This window comes from Ambystoma mexicanum, chromosome 6p (genome assembly GCF_040938575.1).
Source record: "Ambystoma mexicanum isolate Mex_15411 chromosome 6p, UKY_AmexF1_1, whole genome shotgun sequence".
In the NCBI taxonomy this organism is placed as follows: Eukaryota; Metazoa; Chordata; class Amphibia; order Caudata; family Ambystomatidae; genus Ambystoma; species Ambystoma mexicanum.
The window spans coordinates 159,241,437-159,266,553 of NC_090935.1; positions in this window are offsets into that span (position 1 = coordinate 159,241,437).

The window sequence follows — 25,117 nt, forward strand, 5'->3', positions numbered from 1 at the left end:
AGATGGCAGGTGGGAGCGTGCTCGGGGCTCTGGGGGGCAGTAGTTCGGCCTTCTGGGCAGGAGCGTGGTCTTCCGTGTGCTTACGCGTGGCCAGCTTGATACGGAGTGATTAGGCACGTGAAAATTCTGCACGTCAGCGTGTAATTCGAGGAAAGGCCCTTAGCGCGTAAGCGCGTCTGCACGCATACGCATTTTCATTGGACCAAAGGCCCTCAGCGCGTGAGCGCGTCTGTGACGTGACGTGCGAGGGAGTATCCCTCATTGCACGTGATGACAGTACACACGTGGATCCCAACCAATCGCGTGTGAAAGTTCACGGGACCCCGAAACACACATACCCAGGCCAATCGCGTGTGGAACTTCCCGCGCACCCCGAAACACACGTACCCAGGCCAATCGCATGTACGCTCGCTGCCCTCCGATCACACGCGATGACACCAGAATACGGGAAACCAACGAGTCCGCCCACACGGAGGCGTCCCGCGCCCGCGCCCAGCATAAAAGTGCGCGCAAACAACAAACGCGTATATACAGCGACGATGAATGCCCCATTTGTTGCTGCAGTGATTGTGGGAGGAGGAGAATAGCCAGGGCACGCATTTTTGCACCACGGACAGGCCTTTTTGGGATGCCTGACGACCAGGTCTACGGCAGGTATAGGTTTCCACCCCATATCATCCTAGACCTGGTCAGGGAGTGGGAAGATGACCTCACATCCCCCACCCTTTGCTCCCAAGCATTGAGCCCCTTGGAGAAGCTGCTCAATGTCTTGCATTTCTTGGCCACTGGGTCGTTTCAGCGGACCACTGCCATAGTGGGGGGGGTCTCACAGGCCACGCAGTCACGCTGCCTACACCAGGTACTGGCAATCATGACAGCGCGCCCCTCAGTCCGCAGGCACATATACATGCCCAGAACACCCGCAGAAAGGCAGGCCGTTGTCCTGGATTTTTTCAGGGTGGCACACTTCCCCAAAGTGCTCGGTGCCATAGATTGCACCCATGTGGCCCTACGTCCACCTAGGGCCACTGAGCACATCTACCGAAACCGCAAGCACTGGCATTCCATCAATGTACAGGTGGTATGCGATGCAAAGGGAATCATCACCTCTGTGTATGCAAACTACCCTGGCTCCACCCATGACAGTTTCATATACAGAATGTCCGCCCTGAGCCGGGCCCTGGAAGCTGGGCAGCATGGCGACACATGGCTCCTAGGTGAGTACAAATGCCCTTGCACATGCATGCAAGTCACACACAGACAAATATACCAACCCCATTAATCTGAACAATTATCACCTCCCCAGGGGACAGTGCCTACCCTCTGAGCAACCACATGATGACGCCAATCCGGAACCCCACCACACCACCCCAGGTAAGATACAACGCTGCCCATATTGCAACCAGGGGCATAGTGGAGCGCACATTCGGAGTGCTCAAGTCACGTTTCCGCTCCCTTGACCGCTCTGGTGGGCAACTACTCTATGCACCAGCAGTTGTGTGCAGGATCATTGTGGCAGCATGTGTCCTGCACAATGTTGCAACACGGCAGGGCGTCCCGGTGGACATGGTGGTGCCCCCACATCCCCAACCACAGGCACAGGCGCTGCCCATGGGAGGGGACAGGGCACGTGGCGAGGTAGCCCGGACCCAGCTTGTGGCCACATTTTTCACCTAAACTCCCACCCCTGCGGAGTGCACACAGGCCTGGCACATACCAGGTGACAATCGATGATGACAAAGTGACAGTCAACTGTCACAACCCTACCACCCTGAGATAGTTGCCATGGAAGTGCCACATTGTCTGCATCCCTAGCTACTTAAACACAAGCTATCCTGTGCAACCAAAATGCACACATATGACATGTGACATGACATGAGCCATACACAAGTATTACAAGGCACAATGAGGCAGGGGGGGGGAACAAGGGAACACAGAGAATGGTACTACTAGGCCAGGTGTCATTGTGGTTGTGCAAGTGCAGGGGTAGGGGGAAGGGAAAAGTGCAAGGGGGGGGGGGGAGTCCAGTACAGGGGAAGTAGGCCAAACAATTATACATAGGTCGCCTGGTGGCAACTGCTAAGGTAAGTGCAGACGAGTGCTGGGAAGGGAGGGCTGTAGGGATAGAGAGACAGTACTGCAGTGCAGGGGTTGCCAGGGTGGCAGTGCAAGTGGACAGTGGCTGGGCCAGGGACCGAGGTTGGTGAGAGTGGCCCAGTTGCAGCTCCTGTGCAGTTCCAGTGAAGAATTCTGCAAGGGAGAGGCAGAGAGTAAGCAGAAGCAAAGAGGAAGGTCTTGAGGTGCTTCCTGAACTGGAGATGGTTCCCCTCAAGGTCAAGTCAGGAAGTCGGTTTGAGGGGGAGGGCCCTGCTGCGGAGAGAAACCTACCCCCAGCTAGTTGCTCTGAGAAGCGGATGACCTGGACATGCAAGGTGTGCATCACACACACCTGCAAAACAGGCCATGGCCATCACTGTCATGACAGTCAAACCCTCCCAAACATCAACATGACATGGCAAGCAATACCCATACACCGACCCAGTAACGATAAGGTACACATTTCCATGTCCTAAATGTACAGTGGCATCGGACAATGATGCCTGACCCGGAATCCGATGAAATGACAGACCAACAAAATGTCCCACCAAAAATAAGTCGATTCCTAATGCATTACAACTGTCGTAGACGTAACATCACAATGAATGCCTGGCTATATGCACATGATGCATTGCAAAATGAACACTGCAGCTCATGTGTGCAATGTCCTACTCCTGCATCACACTGCTCAGCGCACAGCACAGTGAACAGCCATTGCGTGTGATGCACACCCTGAGCATCACATCTAAGTGACAGACTACATCAAACATCAAATTAGGCATGTACTCGAACCATAATCGGTCACAGAACATGTGCTGGCGGGACACAGTGGCCACCAGAAGGCAAACAGTGTACACGTGGATATGCAAGGGTGGGAGTACATGGAGTGCATCCGAGTGCAAGTGTGTGGTTCTGCAAGGACATGCACTCCACATATGCATGTGCACTCAAGTGACCATCAGTGTTCCCTACACATCACATGTGAACATCCACCATGTGTACACCCCAGCATGTCAAACCACTACTATCCCCTCGCACCTGAAAGGAAAACACAACACATGAACAGGCATTGATCAGCAGAACACAACATGTACATAGGACAACAACATTACAATGTCAGAGTTCCCATCACACTGCAGGGCAACGCAACTATCAACAACAACCCCCCCCCCCTCGCAAATGACCATGACCCACTGAACAACTGCACCTGGGTCATGGAGCCTCCAACCCTCATTCCCACCTGGCCACAGGATCACCTTTACCCTTCGTGTCCATCTACCACCTTGTGTGTAAAGAGATGCCTGAACCCTCAGAATCCACACTCATTTCCAAAATCACATAATCCAAGGCATGAAAAGGAACCCAAACACCCTCCAGTAGATGACTTGACATAGCAGTACGTCTCAAAGGCCAAGTACTACCACAATGATGCAACAACCAAGGTAGCACAGCAAAACAATGTCACGACTGGATGTGAGACATGTGTGGTACATGACATAGGATGATGCACCATGAATGGATGTGTACTGTCACAGATCCCCTGTACAGGCGCTGGAGTCTCATGAAACAACCACCCACACCATGTCCCGGGTGCCTGCAAGGTCAAACTCACACAGGCCCCTGAGATCCTGGTGGGGAAAGAGGTTCAGGGATATGCAGTCTGGACAGGTGTAGACACACTGGATGACTGGAATGCGTGGCAGGTGAGGGGAGCAGGAATGACACATGAAACCAGGGAATGCACGAAAATGTACAACCTGCATGAACACATGCACAATCCAAACAAACTTGGACATCATTGTCATGGCCTTCTGTAGTCCAGGCTCAGGAGTGGTACGAACCAACCACCCCCTCTAGGGTTTTGGCGCCTGCAAGTTCGGGGCTTACACAGGCATCCGCAACCCCAGTGGGGAAAGAGGGTCAGGGAACATTGCTTGGATAGGCATGGGAAGCAGGAACACCGGGTAGAGGGTACAGGTTTCGAAATTGCATAGGATCAAGGGTGATTAGGGTAAAAAACATACCAAATAGGACCACACATACATCCATGCATCAGTACACTCCCCAGCAAGCCTATGCAGGGCAGTTTGTAAGAAAATACAACAAGACACTTAGCTCTGGTTTTGAGTGCTGGCCTCCTGCCTGCGCACTCTCAGGTCCGGTTACAGGAGCACTGCAATGCTGCAAAGAGAGACACAGTCAGCAACCAGTACATGCCAATTACACAAAAACACAACACAAAACATGCCCCATAACAACATACACCTCTACAAACAGAAAATCTGTGCTCCATGCTTCGTACCCATATATAACATCAACCCTGTGACGGGTCATTCACAGTCAATGCAGTAAGTCAGCCGCTGGTGGGTGCGTGGCAAATGGAACACCAATGTGTCACAATTCACACAACATGCAATGTTCCCTGGGTAAGCAGACAGACCCATATGGCAAGCCATGACTACAGATCAAGTTGCGTACCAACATGACCAAAACAAAGTTGCCAGTGCATTTATCATGAAGTACGTGGAATAGACATGCACTGCACCCGAGTATGTCCCTTGCTGTATGTCCCTGTGAGCTGCCCCTTTCCATGTCTTGGAAGGCTACATGGTTGATACAAGTGCCTCAATGAACCTTGGTGTACCGCAGGGTATGTGCCACTGCCCCCGCATGTGTCCCAGACAACCCTACTATCAACAGCCATCAGTCCACAAACACATCTGAGCTGCATTCTGTGCTTCAACACCAATATTTGTCTAAGCTCACCCTCAGTGCTGTGACTAAGCCTGCACGTGCAACTCGCCTGGTGCAAGCTTTGCTGTCTCGTGGCCCCCCTGTGATGCTCACCTTGCCTGGAGTTGCTTGGAACATGTCAGCAGTTCTAGGATGTGGGTCTGCAATCACTGTGGCTCTGCTTGTGCACACATGTGTATGTGGGCACCAACAAACGGGTCAGGAATTAGGTCGTCCAATGGGCCATGTCTGCTGGCAAAGGTGCTCTGATGCCTCATCCCCCTGCAGAAAGTGCATGAAACACATGATTAATGCATCAAAGTGATCTGTGTGTGTCTCATCAGGCATCTCATTACTTGACCATGTCAGAGAGTCACATCACAAATCACACCATCAGTCCGTCTTTCACCTCCAAAGTGTGGAACACTATCTACAGCATGATTTGCAACAAGCACGTGTACAGGAAAGATATGAAACATAATACACAATGCATAGCAATCAATGTCCACATTAATCATGACACGCCCCATCTAGCAAAAGCTGAACAGTGGACAATTACACCTAAATCATCCCCACTAGGGGTGTCAACACAAGTCAAAAAGCACCAGACATGCCACAGATATGACAGTCCAAAGCCCTTGTGTAAAATTCTGTTACACCGAACCATCCTTGCGAGCCCATGGATAAGGGAGGCAGGAGTGGCATATGTGAGTCAAGGAACCCAAGCAGCAAACACATACACAAGACAACCATGAAGGGCCCAGCTGGAACAGACAGTGGATGCCTTCAAAAACCACAAGGCACCGCACTGTCACATGTAAGCACAATAGACTACAAATTTTAAACTAACTCAACTATTAACTAATTACACTAACTAAGGAAAACCTACATTACCTATTTAAACTAACTATCAAACAGAAACTTAACTAACTAAACTAAAAGAAAAATCAAAAATGGCCACATACGACCCGGGGGGGAGGGGAGGCACCCAGGAGGGGGGAGGTACAGGGTGCTGCTCAACATCCACATGCGATGATGCTGAGCCAAAAAAAAATACCTCCATGGGCTCAACGCCTTCACAGCACGACCTATGTGGGAGATAGATGGTCGTCCGAGTCTGGCTCATCCTGGAAAGGAGGACGTGGCACAATAGCCTGGCCACGCCTAGCCGCAGCTTGCCCCTCATCGGCAGCAAGTCTGCCGGACAGGTGAGCCTGGTTCTGTGTGGCGATGTTACATAGGTCTGCATGCAGGACCTCACGTGATACACGTGCTTCCTCTTGCAAGGTAGCACGTGTAACACGGAGTTCCTCCTGCAAGGCCTGGCTGGACAACCGCTGCACCTCCCGGCAAGCCTGTAGCTCAGCCGAGATGGTGCGCTCAAGCTATGCAAACCTCTCCTCTGCCTGCTGCCTCTGGGACATCATAAGGACACCCAGAGTGGATCTGAGGGAGGCATACTCCTCCCTCAGGGCATCCATGTGCGCCTCTGCGTGAGCAGCAATTGCTTGACGCAGAGACGACATTTCAGCATGGCGTGCCCTGTCTGAGGCCGCCATGCCCAGCCTGAGTGAGCGGGCCGTGGACCGTGCCGCCTGCTGCTGGAGTAGCACCTGCCTAGCAGGGGGGAGCACAGATCGGGCCACACGCTCCATGCTGTCAGCGATGTTCTCCATTGCTGCCCCCTGCCGTTCTGAATTGGCAGTCATGTCTTGCTCCCACTCAGTATACAGCAGTTGCGCGCGGCGACCGCGTTGCCGGGCTTGACCCCTGCGGGACCCAAGGACCGGGGGTCCTCGCTGTGTTGGCACCGCCTGCGGCTGCACGACTACATGCCCCCGTCGACGTGATGTCCCAGGCACATCAGTGACTGGTGTGGAGGGTGACCCTGCGTCCCGATCCACCACGGGCGGAGGAACCAAGACTGTCTGATCCCTCAGTGCAGGGGTCGCAGACAGAGGAGTGTCCACATCAGAATCACTCACCCCTGACACATGGACTTGATGGTCATCCAACTCAACATGGACGTCAGAGTCGTCATCAAGGCTGGACTCATAGACAGCCAGAGACAGGATGGACTGCAGCACTTGGGGGTTTTCGTGGCCTACCACCCCACGACCCCCACTAGTGCCGGGTTGATGTGGTCTTACCAACCCTGTGTCTGGCATGACAACACCATCCTCTGCATCCATTGCGTCATCACCTGAAAAATAGAGAGGAAAGGGTCAGTACACATGTCAGAAGCACACAACACACACACACACACCGACAGCAAAGGCATCTGGCAGACATGTGACACACAACATATGACCTTGCATGCATGCTGGGTCTACTTAGAATAGCTTCTGTGATCAGACCTGTTGAAAGGTGGCAGTTTGCATGGAAGTGGGTCTATACAGTGCAGAAAATGTGTACGCCACTCACTACCTACATGTACAAGCACTCCATGGTGTGTGCCAGGAAATGTGAAGGCAGTGCAATGTCAAAATCAGACATCACGTGCATTGTGTATTCAATGTGTACCATGTCTAGAAGGCAAGCACCCCTCCACCCCAGTACCAAAGCAGGGATGCCTAGCATGGTATCAAAAGGCTGACCATACACCTGTGTATTGACAAGCAGTGTTGACTGGCATCAACAGCTTAATGTGATTTCAATTACAACACTGCAAATGATGCTGGGACAGTGGGCAGGACACATGATGGAAGATCCGGAGGCCGGCCACGTGTGTAGAAGACATGACAGGAGTTGGACAGAGTCATTGGCCATTGAACAGGCTGAGGCCTGTGAGCCACACAGATTGTCAGAGCCTAAACATGTGTGCAACGCAGGACTGAGCCACAGTTGACATGGGGAGGCCGATAATATGGCAGGCAATGTATGTAACCAAGGACTCATATTACAGTGATCATCCAGTCAAGGACACATAGGGGCATGTGTGCAATGCACATGGAGCATGAATGGGCACTCATGTCCCTGCGGGACATCTGACCCATGCACAGTACAAGTGGGATGCCCTGCATCGAGTACTAAGGCTGTACCACACGGCATATGTCTGGCAGTTTCTAAGCTGGAAGCTAGCATCTACACAGGACACATGAACATGAAACTACACATTGGCAAGAATGTAGCAGACCAGTGCAAAGGTGGAACTGGGGTGCAGAGTGGCGGAGGAGGGGCAAGGGAGCATGGCCACATGGAGTCCCGCATGCAGGCAGAGGAGACATGCATGACGGTGGCATTGCATTACTTACACATCAGAACCATGTACAGGTCACATGTAGCAGCAATCATGCACAACACATCCCACATGTGAAACACACACGTCCTCAACAACTACGCATCAACACTCACTGGACTGGGCATCAAAGTCCAGCATCTCTCCCACACCTTCGACCAATTCTGGTGGTATGAACTCCGCAACGAGAGCCTCATGCGGAGTGAGTTCTTCCTCCTCTGGTGCAGGCCCACCGCCAGTCACCAGAGTCAAGTTGTAATTTGAGGCACGCTTGGCCTTAGTGCTGCGCTTGATGTCATTCCAGCGCTTTTTGCACTCCTGCGCCGTGCGCACCTCATGGCCGAATGAACTGACATGTTCCGCCACATGCTTCCAGTGGGTGTCACGTTGGGCAGCCGTAGTCTGACTATTGGCACCCACTAGCATGTCACGGCTGTGTCCCCGCACGTAGTCCACGAGGAAGTCCAGTTCCTGCTTACAGAAAGGCTTCTTCCTCGACGTGCAGGAGGTCGTGGCTGTGTGTGGGGTCCCAGCCTGTGCTGCAGATGCAACCTTCCTCCTCTTGGACTGTGGCGCAGACCCTGGCTGGCTAATGCCGCCCTGACCAGTATGGCCAGTGGGTTGGGTGGATTGAGCCGAGGGAGTGGCAGGTGGAGGGATGACCAAAGGCCTGACTTGTGTCAGTGGCAGCTGGGTGCCCACTAATGGACCCTGCGCAGCAACATCAGCTGTGGCAGGGTCATTGACCGCAACGGTCCTGGTTGGCAGACTCACAACCGGGGTGCTGTTGGGTGCATCTGCCCCTGCACTTGCCAACACCCGGCTGTTCGGGGCAGCAGATGACATGACTGCCCCAGGGACACGTGTCTTGGTCTGAGCAGCCCGGCCTGCCCCAATGGTTTCCCCCCTGGCCTGTTGGAGATCTACCAAGGGCTCTTCAAGTGCCAACGCAGCCTGCGCTGGCAGACCCTGAGCCTGGGTGGCGGTGTCCACAACTGCACCTGCAGCTACCGCTACCCTTGGGCCCGTGGCAGTCGATGGAACGGACTGCCGGGTCATACGGGTGCCAGTGCCAGATGCAGGAGCTGCATCCCCCTGAACCACAGGGGGTGGTGGCATGGCTGCACCGACACATGGCACAACATTGTGCTCAAGTGGCGCACCCCTGCCTCTTCCCCCTCTGTGGCTGCCCTGGACACCCTGGAGTCCCCCTACTCCCTGGTCACCACGGCCACGTCCCCGACCACGCCCGCCACGAGGAGGACGCCCAGCTGAGGCGCCCCTCACCTTTGGTAGCCTCCCTACCATGGCACAGATGTTATAGTGCTGGCACAGATGGAGTGGTGCCAATGGGAGGTGTACAGCACAATTGACCTGGGCAATTGGGGTGAAGGGGGTGGGAAGCAAGATGTTAACAGCCCCCCTGCACCTGCAAGGCTGTATGTGACCCCGGTGATGTGTTGACGGGTCACGCAACGCTCAGGCACCCCAAAACTGCAGTAAAACCGTGCACGCAACCCTGCAGCCTACGTGCGTGGATTAAACCTCCCGCAGTACGCGGTGGCACCCAGTAACACGTATAACGCGTACGCGTGGGACACGCAGGCTATGATGACATCGAAAATGGGTGCGATACACAGGGGCACCCGCAGTGGGAAAAGGAGCGTTTGCGACTCACCGTCTGACTAGCGCGATGCAGAAAAACACGCGTAGCCAATACCCCCGCCAAAAGAAGAGATACGTCCTTGAGAGCTGTGAAGTAGATGGCGCGCGAAACAACTGGAAGCAGCAACACACGTCGGTCTCCACGAAAGGCACGTACAGCGAACTGCTGGGCCCGCTCACCTTTAACCCGTGCTGAGGGAAAACGCACGCGCGCGTCAAGTCACATGCGGACGTGCACTTTTTCACGTTTGATTACGCGCATTACACGCGGACGTGCAGTTTTTCACGCGCGCACACTTATGCATGGGCCCTTTCCTCCTATTACACGCGGACGTGCAGTTTTTCACGCGCGCTTACGCGCATTACACGCAGCGTGCAGATTTTTCACGTGCCTAATCACTCCGTATGAAGCTGGCCACGCGAAAACGCACGGAAGACCACGCTCCTGCCCAGAAGGACACTTCACTGGCCCCCAGTGCCCCAAGCAGCCTCCCACATGCCATCTGCTGCTGCCTGCCTGCCTGCCTGCTGCCACCGTGCCCTGCCATTTGGTGCCTGCACATCAGCCATCTGCAGGGGTCCAGTTGCTGTGTCCACCCCTGCTGGTACAGAAGAGTCCCGACTCAAATGACATCGCTCCACAGCCCAGCCCCAGGATCCAGTTGGTCACCCACTCCTGCCCCTGGGGTTGCCATGTGGAGCACATCCACATCTGACACCAGTTGCAACCCCCGGCCAGAGGGGCAGAGGGGCAGAGGGGCACCAGCTTCACTGCCACCGAAGTTGGTGTCCTGGTGGAGCAAGTCCTGGGGCAGTATGATGCCCTCTTCGGATCGTCCCGCGCCAAGAGGGAAGGACGGGAGAGGACGCGGAGGGGGTGGCAACCCGCACCATCCAGAAGGTCAAGAAGCGCTGGGAGGACTTGAGGTCAAGGACCCTCATGAAGGCCCGGCGCCTTGTGGAGGGGGGCCGGGGCCGCATGAGTTCCATCCAGTTGAGGGTCCTGGAACGCATACACCCAGCGCTCCACGCCCAGGTCCTTGAGAGGGAGACCCGTCTGGAGTTGAGCGGTCAGTGGCCAAGCATTGCTGTGTGAGACAGGGCATGTTGCAGTGTGCTGGTTGTCTGATACCTGCCTGTATGTGTGACATAGGCCATGTACGCATGTATGTGTGCAGGGACATCATGGTAATGCATGTGCGACCTGTAATGTGTGAACCGCATGGTTGTTGCATGTGTTTGAATGTGACATGGGGAGCCCTGTGCAGATTGCACACATGACAGCATGGAAGTCTCTGTTCCTGGACATGGGTGGGGGCCTGGTGGAGGCTGCCCCTGGTGGCTGGGGGGTGGGGGTGGTGGGAGACATGTGTGGGTGCCAGGTGGAGGGTGCCCCTGGATGCTAGGGGGTGGGGGTGCAGGGGGACATATGTGTGGGGGCCTGGTGGAGGGTGCCCCTGGTGGCTGGGGGGGTGGGGGTGCTTGGAGACATGGGTGGGGGCCTGGTGGAGGCTGCCCCTGGTGGCTGGGGGGGTGGGGGTGCTTGGAGACATGGGTGGGGGCCTGGTGGAGGCTGCCCCTGGTGGCTGGGGGGTGGGGGTGGTGGGAGACATGTGTGGGTGCCAGGTGGAGGGTGCCCCTGGATGCTAGGGGGTGGGGGTGCAGGGGGACATATGTGTGGGGGCCTGGTGGAGGGTGCCCCTGGTGGCTGGGGGGGTGGGGGTGCTTGGAGACATGGGTGGGGGCCTGGTGGAGGCTGCCCCTGGTGGCTGGGGGGTGGGGGTGGTGGGAGACATGGGTGGGGGCCTGGTGGAGGCTGCCCCTGGTGGCTGGGGGGGTGGGGGTGCTGGGAGACATGAGTCGGACATGTGTGGGGGCCTGGTGGAGGCTGCCCCTGGTGGCTGGGGGGTGGTGGTGCTGGGAGACATGTGTGGGGGCCTGGTGGAGGCTGCCCCTGGTGGCTGGGGGGTGGTGGTGCTGGGAGACATGGGTGGGGGCCTGGTGGAGGCTGCCCCTGGTGGCTGGGGGGTGGGGGTGCAGGGGGACATATGGGTGGGGGCCTGGTGGAGGCTGCCCCTGGTGGCTGGGGGGGTGGGGGTGCTGGGAGACATGGCTGGGGGCCTGGTGGAGGCTGCCCCTGGTGGCTGGGGGGGTGGGGGTGCTTGGAGACATGGGTGGGGGCCTGGTGGAGGCTGCCCCTGGTGGCTGGGGGGTGGGGGTGGTGGGAGACATGTGTGGGTGCCAGGTGGAGGGTGCCCCTGGATGCTAGGGGGTGGGGGTGCAGGGGGACATATGTGTGGGGGCCTGGTGGAGGGTGCCCCTGGTGGCTGGGGGGGTGGGGGTGCTTGGAGACATGGGTGGGGGCCTGGTGGAGGCTGCCCCTGGTGGCTGGGGGGTGGGGGTGGTGGGAGACATGGGTGGGGGCCTGGTGGAGGCTGCCCCTGGTGGCTGGGGGGGTGGGGGTGCTGGGAGACATGAGTCGGACATGTGTGGGGGCCTGGTGGAGGCTGCCCCTGGTGGCTGGGGGGTGGTGGTGCTGGGAGACATGTGTGGGGGCCTGGTGGAGGCTGCCCCTGGTGGCTGGGGGGTGGTGGTGCTGGGAGACATGGGTGGGGGCCTGGTGGAGGATGCCCCTGGTGGCTGGGGGGTGGTGGTGCTGGGAGACATGGGTGGGGGCCTGGTGGAGGCTGCCCCTGGTGGCTGGGGGGTGGGGGTGCTGGGAGACATGGGTGGGGGCCTGGTGGAGGCTGCCCCTGGTGGCTGGGGGGGTGGGGGTGCTGGGAGACATGAGTCGGACATGGGTGGGGGTCTGGTGGAGGCTGCCCCTGGTGGCTGGGGGGTGGGTGTGCTGGGAGACATGGGTGGGGGCCTGGTGGAGGGTGCCCCTGGTGGCTGGGGGGGTGGGGGTAGTGGGAGACATGAGTCAGACATGGGTGGGGGCCTGGTGGAGGCTGCCCCTGGTGGCTGGGGGGTGGTGGTGCTGTGAGATGTGTGGGGGCCTGGTGGAGGCTGGCCCTGGTGGCTGGGGGGTGGGGGTGCTGGGAGACATGAGTCGGACATGGGTGGGGGCCTGGTGGAGGCTGCCCCTGGTGGCTGGTGACTGGGGGTGGTGGGAGACATGTGTGGGGGCCTGGTGGAGGCTGCCCCTGGTGGCTGGGGGGTGGGGGGTGCTGGGAGACATGAGTCGGACATGTGTGGGGGCCTGGTGGAGGCTGCCCCTGGTGGCTGGGGGGTGGTGGTGCTGGGAGACATGTGTGGGGGCCTGGTGGAGGCTGCCCCTGGTGGCTGGGGGGTGGTGGTGCTGGGAGACATGGGTGGGGGCCTGGTGGAGGATGCCCCTGGTGGCTGGGGGGTGGTGGTGCTGGGAGACATGGGTGGGGGCCTGGTGGAGGCTGCCCCTGGTGGCTGGGGGGTGGGGGTGCTGGGAGACATGGGTGGGGGCCTGGTGGAGGCTGCCCCTGGTGGCTGGGGGGGTGGGGGTGCTGGGAGACATGAGTCGGACATGGGTGGGGGCCTGGTGGAGGCTGCCCCTGGTGGCTGGGGGGTGGGTGTGCTGGGAGACATGGGTGGGGGCCTGGTGGAGGGTGCCCCTGGTGGCTGGGGGGGTGGGGGTGGTGGGAGACATGAGTCAGACATGGGTGGGGGCCTGGTGGAGGCTGCCCCTGGTGGCTGGGGGGTGGTGGTGCTGTGAGATGTGTGGGGGCCTGGTGGAGGCTGGCCCTGGTGGCTGGGGGGTGGGGGTGCTGGGAGACATGAGTCGGACATGGGTGGGGGCCTGGTGGAGGCTGCCCCTGGTGGCTGGTGACTGGGGGTGGTGGGAGACATGGGTGGGGGCCTGGTGGAGGCTGCCCCTGCACTGCTGGGGGGTGGGGGTGCAGGGGGACATGAGTGGGGGCCTGCTGGGGGGTGGGGGTGCAAGGGGACATGTGGCTTGGCTGGGGGGCATGCCCATGGTGGATGGGCTGCCTGCGGGACATGACCAGGGGTGCAGGGTAGTCCCCTGTGGTGTGGGCTGCCTGCAGAGGTCGTGGAGGGGGTAGAGGGGAGACCTGGGAGGACCCACACTGGCAATTCACCTCTTCAACTTCCCGCACACCTACGTAATACACTGCCCCACTCGCACAGGCCCAATCGCGTGTAGGATTTCTCGCGCACCCCTGAAATCCACGTACCCAGGCCAATCGCGTGTAGAATTTCTCGCACACCCCTGAAATCCACGTACCCAGCCCAATCGCGTGTAGATTTTCTCGCGCACCCCTGAAATCCACGTACCCAGGCCAATCGCGTGTAGAATTTCTCGCGCACCCCTGAAATCCACGTACCCAGCCCAATCGCGAGTAGATTTTCTCGCGCACCCCTGAAATCCACGTACCCAGGCCAATCGCGTGTAGAATTTCTCGCGCACCCCTGAAATCCACGTACCCAGGCCAATCGCGTGTAGAATTTCTCGCGCACCCCTGAAATCCACGTACCCAGGCCAATCGCGTGTAGAATTTCTCGCGCACCCCTGAAATCCACGTACCCAGGCCAATCGCGTGTAGATTTTCTCACGCACCCCTGAAATCCACGTACCCAGGCCAATCGCGTGTAGAATTTCTCGCGAACCCCTGAAATCCACGTACCCAGGCCAATCGCGTGTAGAATTTCTCGCGCACCCCTGAAATCCACGTACCCAGGCCAATCGCGTGTAGAATTTCTCGCGCACCCCTGAAATCCACGTACCCAGGCCAATCGCGTGTAGAATTTCTCGCGCACCCCTGAAATCCACGTACCCAGCCCAATCGCGTGTAGAATTTCTCGCGCACCCCTGAAATCCACGTACCCAGGCCAATCGCGTGTAGATTTTCTCGCGCACCCCTGTAATACACGTACCCAGGCCTATCGCGTGTGGGGACACCCGCACACCCCTGAAATACACGCTCCCCGCACTGCGTTTGCTGCTGCCCTTTGCGCTGGATTGGGGATTTTGATGGCTTTTCCCTGCGCAAGGGGCGTTCTTGGGGGCGTAACTGACGCTGCTGCAGGGTCGCTGCGCCACTCTGCGCCACGGCTGGTTGTGGATGTTGGAATCCATGAATACGCTGTGCGCCTGAATGTGTTTCGGCGCACGCGGCTGGCGCAGCCTACCGCACGCGCACACTGTGCGCCAGCCGCGTGCGCCACTTGTGCGCCGAATTCTATGAATTGGCCCCTAAGAGTCTTCGGGTGATTCAAAATGGAGCAATATGTGATATTTGTGGTATTGGTCGTCCGTTCCAAGTGTCCGAGGCTCGCAGGAAACTGCAATGGTTGGCAGTTAGTCAAAGAATTAGGTTTAAAGGCACTACCTTGGTGTCCAAGTGCTTTGCAGGAAAAGCTCCATATTATCTCTCAGCCCAAGTCTCAAAGGTTCCTTTCAGGCAGACCTTACGTTCTAATAAAGATACTCTCCTCCATCAACCGCAAGTCTTTTTTAAATAGATTGGAGGCTCAAGCTTCCATGCCTGAACACCAAGTGTCTTTTTTCTTTAAGGTATGTGTGTCGAGTGCCCAATTAAAAAAACAATTAAAAACCTACCATTTTGATATGAATACAGGCTAAATTCTCTCTATGTCCCTCCTTATCCTCCGGCATGTTCCTTTTTATGTTCCTTGTTGTCTCTGTCTTGTGAGCACCTTGAGGCCCATGGGCGAATGGCGCTATATACAAATTGCATAGATAGATGGATAGATTTGCACCATTGAAACAGGTGAAGGCTGTCCAATTATGATCTGCCACTTAATCTTCCCAGCAACAGACACCACTTGGAAGGAGTGTGGAGTGGGACCAGATGGCCACAATCCCAGTTTCAACCAGTTCAGTCACATAAAGCTCTTGACTAGGAGTCCTGAGCAGGATATTTATATGAGGCTTTTTGACCTGCGAAATCAGAAAAATGACCATAAAAGTAAGCTGGCCAAAGGAAAGGGCTTACATCACATGGAGAAGCCATTTTAAAAATGTTGTACTAAAATTTGCATTATGGCGTTAAAAATAAGATGCTTCAGAATAGTGCCCCGGAAAAGGTTGTAGAACACGTATCACTGTCACCAGCCTGACTCAAAGTACCCCTGTAGCACTCCACTTAAGGTTATGTGTGTTACATAATGAAATCACAGGGTAACAGAAATGGGATAAACAGTCTCCCTGCACTGTCAGTCTTAGGGACTGACTATTGCTTCAAAAAAGATGAGTTGAGCAGATAAGTGAAGCTAACACAGCTTTACTTGCTTCAAAGCCTGCCATAATTCCAATACATAGATGAAATGCTGACCACTTCAGCAAGGGAAGACCGGAGGCAGCTGTGAACTTCACTATCCCGTATTTCCACCATAGCAGAATTACCTGCAGAATTTATATTTTTTGTATTTGATTTAATTTGTATAGAACTTTGGGCCAAAGTGCTGAACAAGTTTATAAAACATTACAGGACACATTAGTGGTATGATTAGTGGTCTAACATATCCCAGCACACACCCTGTTAATGGTATGGCTTGATGTTCTGTGGACGGAAGCCCTATTTACAGCAGTAAAGGGTGTACGACAAGGCACAGCATCACTTCTGCAAATGAGAGAAGCTCTGACAGGCTATAAAAAGCCTGATACCCACAAGCAGCAGCCACAATGTGAATTGTGTGTTTCCTGTGGCCACTAGAAAATTGCATAATAATCGACAAGTTAATCCTTAGATATGATATGATGTAGCATTTATAATGCGCCTCTACACAAGTGTTTCAAGGCGCGACGAGGCAAGGAAGAGGGAACAGAGGAAAGACAGAGACAATGATCTTACTAGGCCAGGTGACATTGAGCAAGTGCAGCGGAGGGGGGAAGGGAAAGTGCGGGGGAAAAGGGGAGGGGGCAGTGCAGTACATAGGATAACAATAAAATAAATTAGACAATAAATAAAATAAACAATAAAATAAATAAAAGACAATAAAAAAAGTGCGGCCAACTGGTGGCAAGTGAAAGGGTAAGTGCAGACATCAGGTTTCAAGTGCTGGAAGGGGGCTGTAGGGATACAGAAACAGGCCCTGAGTGCAAGGGTTGCCAGGGGGCAGTGCAGGTGTGCAACTGGTGGGGAGGGGACCTGGGCCCCCTGATTAGAGGGTAGCCAGGTAGAGGGTAGCCAGGTAACCAGTGGAGTTTCATTTAGGGGTGGAGGAGAGAAAGCAAAAGCAAAGAGGAAGGTCTTGAGGTGCTTCTGGAACTGGAGGGGGTTCTCCTCAAGTTTCAGAGAGGCAGGGAGGGTGTTCCAGACGGAGGCCCCAGCCGAAGATTGAGTTCTACCATCAACTCATTGCTTGGAGAAGTGACTGACCTTGAGGGAGTTGGAGGTGGATGAGCGAAGAGCTTGAGAAGGAAGATATTTAGGAAGGAAGAGAGAATTGAAGGTATTGAGGCCCCAGGCCCCAGAAGGCCTTGTGGACAATGCACAGGGTTTTGAAGTTAATCCTCGCAGCCACTGGGAGCCAGTGCAGGGATTTCAGTCCTGGAGAGATACGATCTCTGGGCTTGAGGCCAAGGACAAGTCTTGCAGTCCTGTTTTGGATGAGTTTCAGAGGGCGGAGAGTAGAGGCAGGCAGTTTTAGAAAGAGGCTGTTGCAGTAGTCCAGCCTAGAGAGAACCAGGGCTCTGGAAACAGTGAGCTTCTGGGGGAAGGAGAGGAAAGGAAGAATTCCTCTGAGGAGGTGCAGCTGGTAGTGTGACTTCTTAGAGACGTCAGAGATGTGAGGAGAGAAGGAAAGAGTGGAGTCAAAGATGACACTGAGGTTTGTAGCCTCACAGGTGGGAGCAGGAAGAGGGCAAAGAGAGGCCGGCCAGAGAGTGACAGAAAAGGAGGGAGCAGGTGTGCTGATGAGGAGACTCTCATTCTTACTGGCATTAAGGCAGAGATCATTGGCGGCACACCACTCCTGGATGGCAGGCAGACAGTCAGAGATGAGGGAAGGAGAAGAGGTGGCGGAAGGGTGCCTGAAAATGAGTTGAGTGTCGTCCGCATAGCACTGGAAGTTGGGGCAGAGAGCGGCAATGCGGGGGGCATTAAATGCCAGGTATTGGTTGAACAGCCAGGGAGAGAGATTAGACCCCTGGGGAACACCACAGGCAGAGATAGAGATAGAGGAGAGGACGGACGCAGGTTGGACCTGGGAGGGTCGATCGGAGAGGAAGGAAATCAGCCAAGCGAGGGCTTGATCGGTGATACCCAGGTTATCACGGAGACGGTTGAGCAGGAATGCATTGTTGACTGTATAATGCAGAAGAGAGATCCAGTAAGATGAGGACACAGGGGGTGTTGGAATCAAGGTTGGAGCAGGTCTTCACGGATGTTCAGGAGAGCAGTTTCCGTGCTTCTGGCATCTCAGAAGCCAGACTGATGGTCATGGAGACAACCAACAGATTCAGAGTGAAGATTAAGCTGAGAGATGGCCAGCTTTTCCAGAAGTTTGCCCAGGAAAGGAGTGATGGAGATTGGGCGATAGTTAGCTGGGCAGGAAGGGTCGGCAGAGGGTTTCTTAAGAAGAGGGTGCCCAAGGGAGTGCTTCGGTGTAGACTCCAGTGGCGAAGGAGTGGCTGAAGAAGTCAGCCAGAGCAGGAGGCAGGGTGTCAATGTGGTCCTTGATGGTATTGGAGGAACAGGGGTGAACCTGTTTTGGCAAGACTTTCATAGATCACACTTGTCTAGAAACCATGTCTGGGGAGAACAGGGGAATGGCAGAGAAGGAGGGAGGAGAGTTTGCCGAAGAAGGGCCAGGGGAAGAGCAGGGAGTAGAGGGAGGAGGGGAGAATAGAGAGAGGACAGGATGTCCTGAGTTTTAGAGATGAAATGAGAAGCCAGGGCCTTGTACAGGGCCTGGGAGAGGACAGGAGAAGTAGAGACTGCAGCAGGGTTGGCCAGCTCCTTGCAGATTTTAAAGAGTTCGGCCGAGTTGTTAGATGCCGAAGAGATGCGGGCTTGGATGTGGGTTCTCTTCTTGGTGCGGGCAGAGAGGACACCTGCGGACAGATCATATCCCTACCACTGTAATAAAAATAATGTTAGGGTCAGAAGCATCCTTTTGCTTGCAGTCGTACTTATATACCCCCGAGGTTTTGCCATGCGGTAATAAAGCATGAAAAGGTGTCCTTGCTTGATTATGCTCCTCATAGCGCGGTGGGTGGTATATCAGTGTTAAAACTGTCAGTTTACTGCCAAACTCGTTTACCATTACTGCCACTACGCCCTGTGGCATAACCATGGGGATTTGGTGGATTAACCGCCAGCACCAATGCTGCGTGGTAAATCTGCAGATATGTGGGGGTAAAGTGGAGATTATTCTGGAGGTGAATCCTCCACTTTGCATCCAAACTCATCATTTTGTTGTGCTTGGTAATGCGGGAAAAGTGGGGCTTATTTTGTTGCCACCCAAAAAGTGGCAGTTACTGAATTACTGACACTTTTTACCACACCGCCAAGCGCCTGATGAATAGACCCAAGGCTTATTGCCTCAGAAGATCTCTGCATTAGCATAGGATTAGGAATCTAATATGGAGCAACACACACACCGTTGCTGTGTTGCGCACCTGCCTCTCTGATGTTTGCATCTTTGTGAACACAGCCGACTCATGAATATGCATTAGCTGGTTGTCACGATTCCTTCTGCGCTGTACTGCAATGATTTGAGCACCCGCGTGCACACCCAAGGATACACTGAAGTGAGTTTTTGTCATTGCACCTTTTAGGTAAATCTGGTAATCCCTCTCCCATTTTTAGTCAGCCACAATCTGTTTCAGCAGTTGTTGATTTCAGACCTAGATATAACCACTAAAAAGAAAAAGAATTCCTCTTAAACACAGGAACTAGAGAGTCCTGCCTTGTGGAGCCTTCTGTTTGAAGAACTTGTCACACACCTGACTGGTTTATAAAGACCCGTGTGAAACCACCCACTATCAGATTGCGCAAACAGTATGTGGAGGTGCCAGTTCATGCCAGCTCATGCCACTCTTTTGTGTTGCTGTCAACTTCCTGTGTCCTGTGCCATTCCGGCAGCACTCTTTGTCACCGCCGATTAGCACAATCAGGTTAAGGTTTCACAGATAGAGAGAGGGCTGGCATAGTTTTCTGTTTGTTTTGGTGGTGCGACGTTCATTCATTCCCCGTTTTTTTTCCGCAGAATTTTTTGCTGAAAATCTTTTGCCGAAAAAACATTGAAAAATATGGGGGTAAAAGGGGGTAGGGCCTATAAGGGGTAGGGTGGGGTGGTGTATAGGGATACATAATAGGTGATGGGGGGATTGAGGGGGGTCAGAAATAATAAGAAAATATTCGCTGAAAAAAAAAAGGTCGAAGAATGGACATAGAACTGATTCAGTATGGTAAATGGTTTAGGTATGCCATTTGCTCATACCATGAAGATAGCTCAGGTGGTGCTACGTTTCACCTACGTGAAACCTGCAGGCCACAGGTTTCGATCCAAGAAAGCCTGTGCAGCCTTTCTTTGCTTTCATGCACTTTACTAACAGCCAGGGTTAGAATCCAAATTGCTTTCTATCTCTTGATAAAGGGCTGCCCGCATCCGTGGAGTGGCGCTGCTTCCTGGGTGGGTTGGGAGTCAAGTTTAAAGCCCTAAGCCTGGGGTGCTAAGCCTTTTACAGGGCAGACGTTTTTGACTACTGCACCCACTGTCCCTCAACATTGACTATTCTGGCTGTTATTATTATTATTATTGTTATTACGGTATATATTGAGCGCGGACCTGGCTTCGGGGATCAACGGAGCGGTTTACAATCGTAGGGGTAAGAACACAGTAAGGAAAGCAGAGATAAATAAAGGAAGCGGGGCGCTACCAGGGGAGGGCGAGGGTGGCCAATTGGCAGCAAGGGATCTACAAGCAACCAGGAGAGGAGACAGTGGCGAGCAGATCACCCAGTCTCGGGTAGGGTGGGGAGTCGAGAGTACACGCGGATCTAGGCTATGGCTTCTGGGAGATAGAATCCAAATCATTTGGGGTGCCACAAGTTGGAGACCCCTAAAGCCCTCAAATATCGGTGTGCGTCGAGTACCTCCCGATTTGTGGGTGATGCTTACCACGTGTTAGCAATCAAAGGTGTTACATCCCTTTCAGCGGCTGCCCAGTCAAAGCCGCCTGCTTGGGCCCGAGCTGGGAGAATCACAGTTATTACTGGGCTTCATTTGTGTATGCTGTAGCATCACTGCCAGCTGTGCGGTAATGGTAACAGGCGGTATTTCACAAGACTGCTTTTTATTTGACTGCTCTGCATTATTATGGGGTTTGTCAAAAATCTGCCAATTGGTAATGTACAATTTGTCTATTACCGCCCAATGGGCCTTTCATCTCCAATTGTTTGTATTGACATGTATGTACTGTATTGATATGCTTCTTATTCCCTGTATGCAACCCAAGCTTAAGTAACCTTGTACCTGCTGCGCCCGGCTACCCCTGGTTTTTTTGTGTGCATTATCAAATAATAAACATAAACATAATGGCAGTGATGACCCAGGTGGAGTTAGTCCATCCAGTAATTCCACCTGTCCCCAATAGAGTCCAGCGGGCACTCTAAATGGGGAATAACCATTAACTTAAATAAAGTGAAACATGACTACCACTGGAAGCTCTATTGGCAGCTCAGTTTGGCATTATTATTATTTATTTATTGGATATTAGTAATGCGCCTATGCACAATAAGCCCAACCCATACGCCCACATTTTAATGAGGCGCTGGGAATGTTTGCAGAGGTGCGGGAACTAGTTCTTTATATCGATGTGCATCTACTTTGCAATATTTAAAACACAACCACAGAAGGGGAACACCTCTCAGCCAGATGTGTTTTTCTTTTTTACATTTAAAGTTTATTGAGTCATATACAACAATGCGTCCGTTAGCATAACATTGATGCCATTAATGTCACAGGGTTGTAACACGTGTTTCTAATACTATTTGCATCCAGGGAAGGAGGCACGGGAATAGGTGGAATGATGTGGTCTTATCTAATGGGTTGAATGAGCTTTTTGCAGGTGGGAACCATTTTCCACCTCACTGCCAAACCTGTAATTGGGCGGTGCGGTAATGCAGCGGTAACGGAATTACGGCCATGTTTTTCCACACCACCGTGCTCATAATGAGGCCCATGATGTTGATGTGTCTCTAGCGAGTTACACCCCTCCTGTATGTTTTCTGTTCTTTGTGAAATTGCATATTATACTTTTAAGCGTGCAGGTATTCCTGTTATGCCATGAAAAGCAGCAGTATCCCAGCCCACCCTCATTCCCTCCCCTGCATGTGGTGGCCCACTCTGGGCTGGGAGAAGATAAGGTGGCCTTGCTATTTAGGCAGCCCGCTGGCTGCCTCCGCCACTGGCCACTTATAGAGGTGGACACGTTCCCATGTTGCATGGCATCATCATGTCCCCAAGGCGAGCTCTTTGCCCCTAAAATACCCTCCCGGCCAATTACGTTCTGTTTTAATTTTGAGCGGTTCAAGAGCTCCAAACTGTTGCTGATGCCAATGAGACTCTTCTTGTATTCACTGTGTCTTTCAATTACACAACAACCTCCATTTTGTGTGGCAAGAGGCCTGAGGTTGAACGGTGGAATCCATTTTCATTAACAGTTGGGAGAATTGTTAATACAGGACATTGTACTTGCTGTCTTTCGCAGATCATTTGTTTCAGATGGGCAGCTAACAATCTATTTGTACTTTTTTTAGTTTTGATGTTTGTAGAAACGGGCATGAGAGGGTAGGATGGCACCCATACCAATCACCCTTGCTTATGACTTAACTGCTAGGGTCTGCTGGGCACCTACTGCCCAACATCCATAATTGTACTGCTAACGTTCTCTTGGACACCATTGGAAATAGACATCTGTCTGGGAATTCCTTGTAAATCCTGCTAGCCTCTACCCACTGCCCCGTTACCACTCCCCATAAGTGAGGGAAGGGAACACTGCAAAACACAACCACTGCTTGGTGAGAGAGCAGGATGGTCGGACAAGTTGCTCCCAGACCCCTCTTTCTCCTGAACATCCCTGGAGCGCAATGCTTTTATAAAGCGCTTTATACCAGAGACCAGTTTCTAAGCATGAGTTCGAGGTACAAACTTGTGTTGCTCTGCATTGTCTTGCTTCCAAGACCAACTCGTTGCCATGAGCTATCCTTCTGGTCTTCTACGCTTTCGACTACTCCATCTCTGCTCCCAACAAATGAGGGAAGGTAACATTGTGACGCACCACCACTGCTTACTGAGAGAACAGGATGGTCGGGAATGTTGAACCTTGAACTCACTTTCTCTTGGACACTATTGGAGAAAGACATCTGTCTGGGAATGCCCTGTATGGCCTGGAATGTTGATCCTAGAACTCACTTTCTCTTGGACACTCCTGGAGATAGACACCTGTCTGGGAATGCCCTGTATGGCCTGGAATGTTGATCCTAGAACTCACTTTCTCTTGGACACTCCTGGAGATAGACACCTGTCTGGGAATGCCCTGTATGGCCTGGAATGTTGATCCTAGAACTCACTTTCTCTTGGATACTCTTGACATCTGTCTGGGAATACCCTGTAAATCCTGTTAGCCTCTATCCACTACTCTTCCCACTGCTCCTTCACCACTCCAATAAGTGCGGGAAGGGAACGCTGCAAAACGCCACTGCTGCTTAGTGAGAGAGCAGGATGGTTGGGCGTTGATCCCAGATCTCACTCCTTCTTGAACACCTTTGGAGATGGATATCTTTATGGACATTCCCTGTATATCCTGTTATCCTCTATCTTCTACTCTTCCCACAGCTCCTTAACCGCTAACCATAATTGGAATGGGAGGGAATACTGCGAAAACATCCACCGCTGCTTAGAGAGTGGGCAGGATGGTCGGGAGTGGTCCTAATTGTGCAGAATCCGGACACCAAGTACGTAGACACTAAACACCACACGGAGGCACGCAGAGGGGATTTACATGCTAGAAGCCAAACATTTTGGGCACACATGCACTTTCTTAAGGTACTTGCTCATATCTTTGGATTTTTTTTAACTGGAACCTCAGCAGCTGCATCTGCTGTACATGTTCATTGACAGTTTGATGGTTTACTGCGTACCCTTCTTTTTGAGTAGATTTTACCATCTACCTTGTGTACTTTCTTGAGCTCAAGCACTTAGGGCAAATTGAATGAATAGCTCACAAGTTCATCACTCACGTTTGGCATGGTGTGCTTGCACTTTGCAAGTCCGAATCCTACTAGGGCCGACTCAGCCCTTCAGCCTTTTCAGATCAATTAATTGAGCAACACTAAATAGGGTAATACTAACGCCTATTATTACAGCGCTTGGAAGTGGGAGGGAGCAGACATGAAGCACTATATAAATAATTATATTATTATTTTTAGTGCCTCGTCAGCTGGATTTGTCCTCCTCCTTATGCGTTCCTATCCTACTCACCTCTCTCTTGTTTCCCTTTCCTTGCTGCAGGACCCCATTAGAAAAGGCTTTTCCAGGCTCCGCCCTCATAATGATTGCTAGGTTCTTGTGCTCCTTGTCCAGTACTTGCCAGTGGGTCGATTGAGGCCACCTTCTGTACAATCTGCTTGTGTTACCTCTGTGCGTTCCAGCTTTTCTTGTTCGGTGCTCCAGCACTCTCTGTTCCATCCTCCACTCTGAAAAACTCTGTAAACACAAACACATGAACACATGAAAAAATTCATGAAAGAAATAGACGAGGCAGAAGATGGTCATGTCCATTCAGTGTTTCATGAACATGCGACAGTTACTGGGTGCAGCCAAGTGTGATAATGTGTGCCCTAGCATTGATACCCCCTGAAGAGGGGGGTAGTAAGAGAAATGCATGATTGCTGGTGAATGTGTATTGGAACCCTAAAATGACCCGGTCGGAACCTTTTCTTAATAGTATAGATGATATACTTTCGGACTGGCACATAGCGAGGGGGCCCCCTCAGGTTCTAGTCAGGGGTGACTTAAGCTGTTGTTGTATGGAAGTAGCGTTTGGAGAGGGCAAGCACGAGCAGGAGTCAAATGTCTTGCTGGAAAAAGGTAGAGAGTGGAATACTTGGATGCATGACTTGAATGGCCGTGAATGGAGGATAGCCCAGGGGTAACGCGCTGGTCTTGGAAGCAAGACCAGCAAAGCGCCATAGGTTCAAATCCCCAATCCACACTTATAAACCAAACTCAGATATGGTATTAGGCGCTTTTTTATTTAAAAAAAAACTATTAAATAGATAAAAATAATTCCCTGGAATCTGCTGCGATTCAATGGGAACATCAACGTGGACACTCTGGCCAGACATACTTAGCGAAACAAAGGCCTTCTTCCATAATAGACTAGGTCTTCTCCTCAGTGCTTTTTTTCATGGCT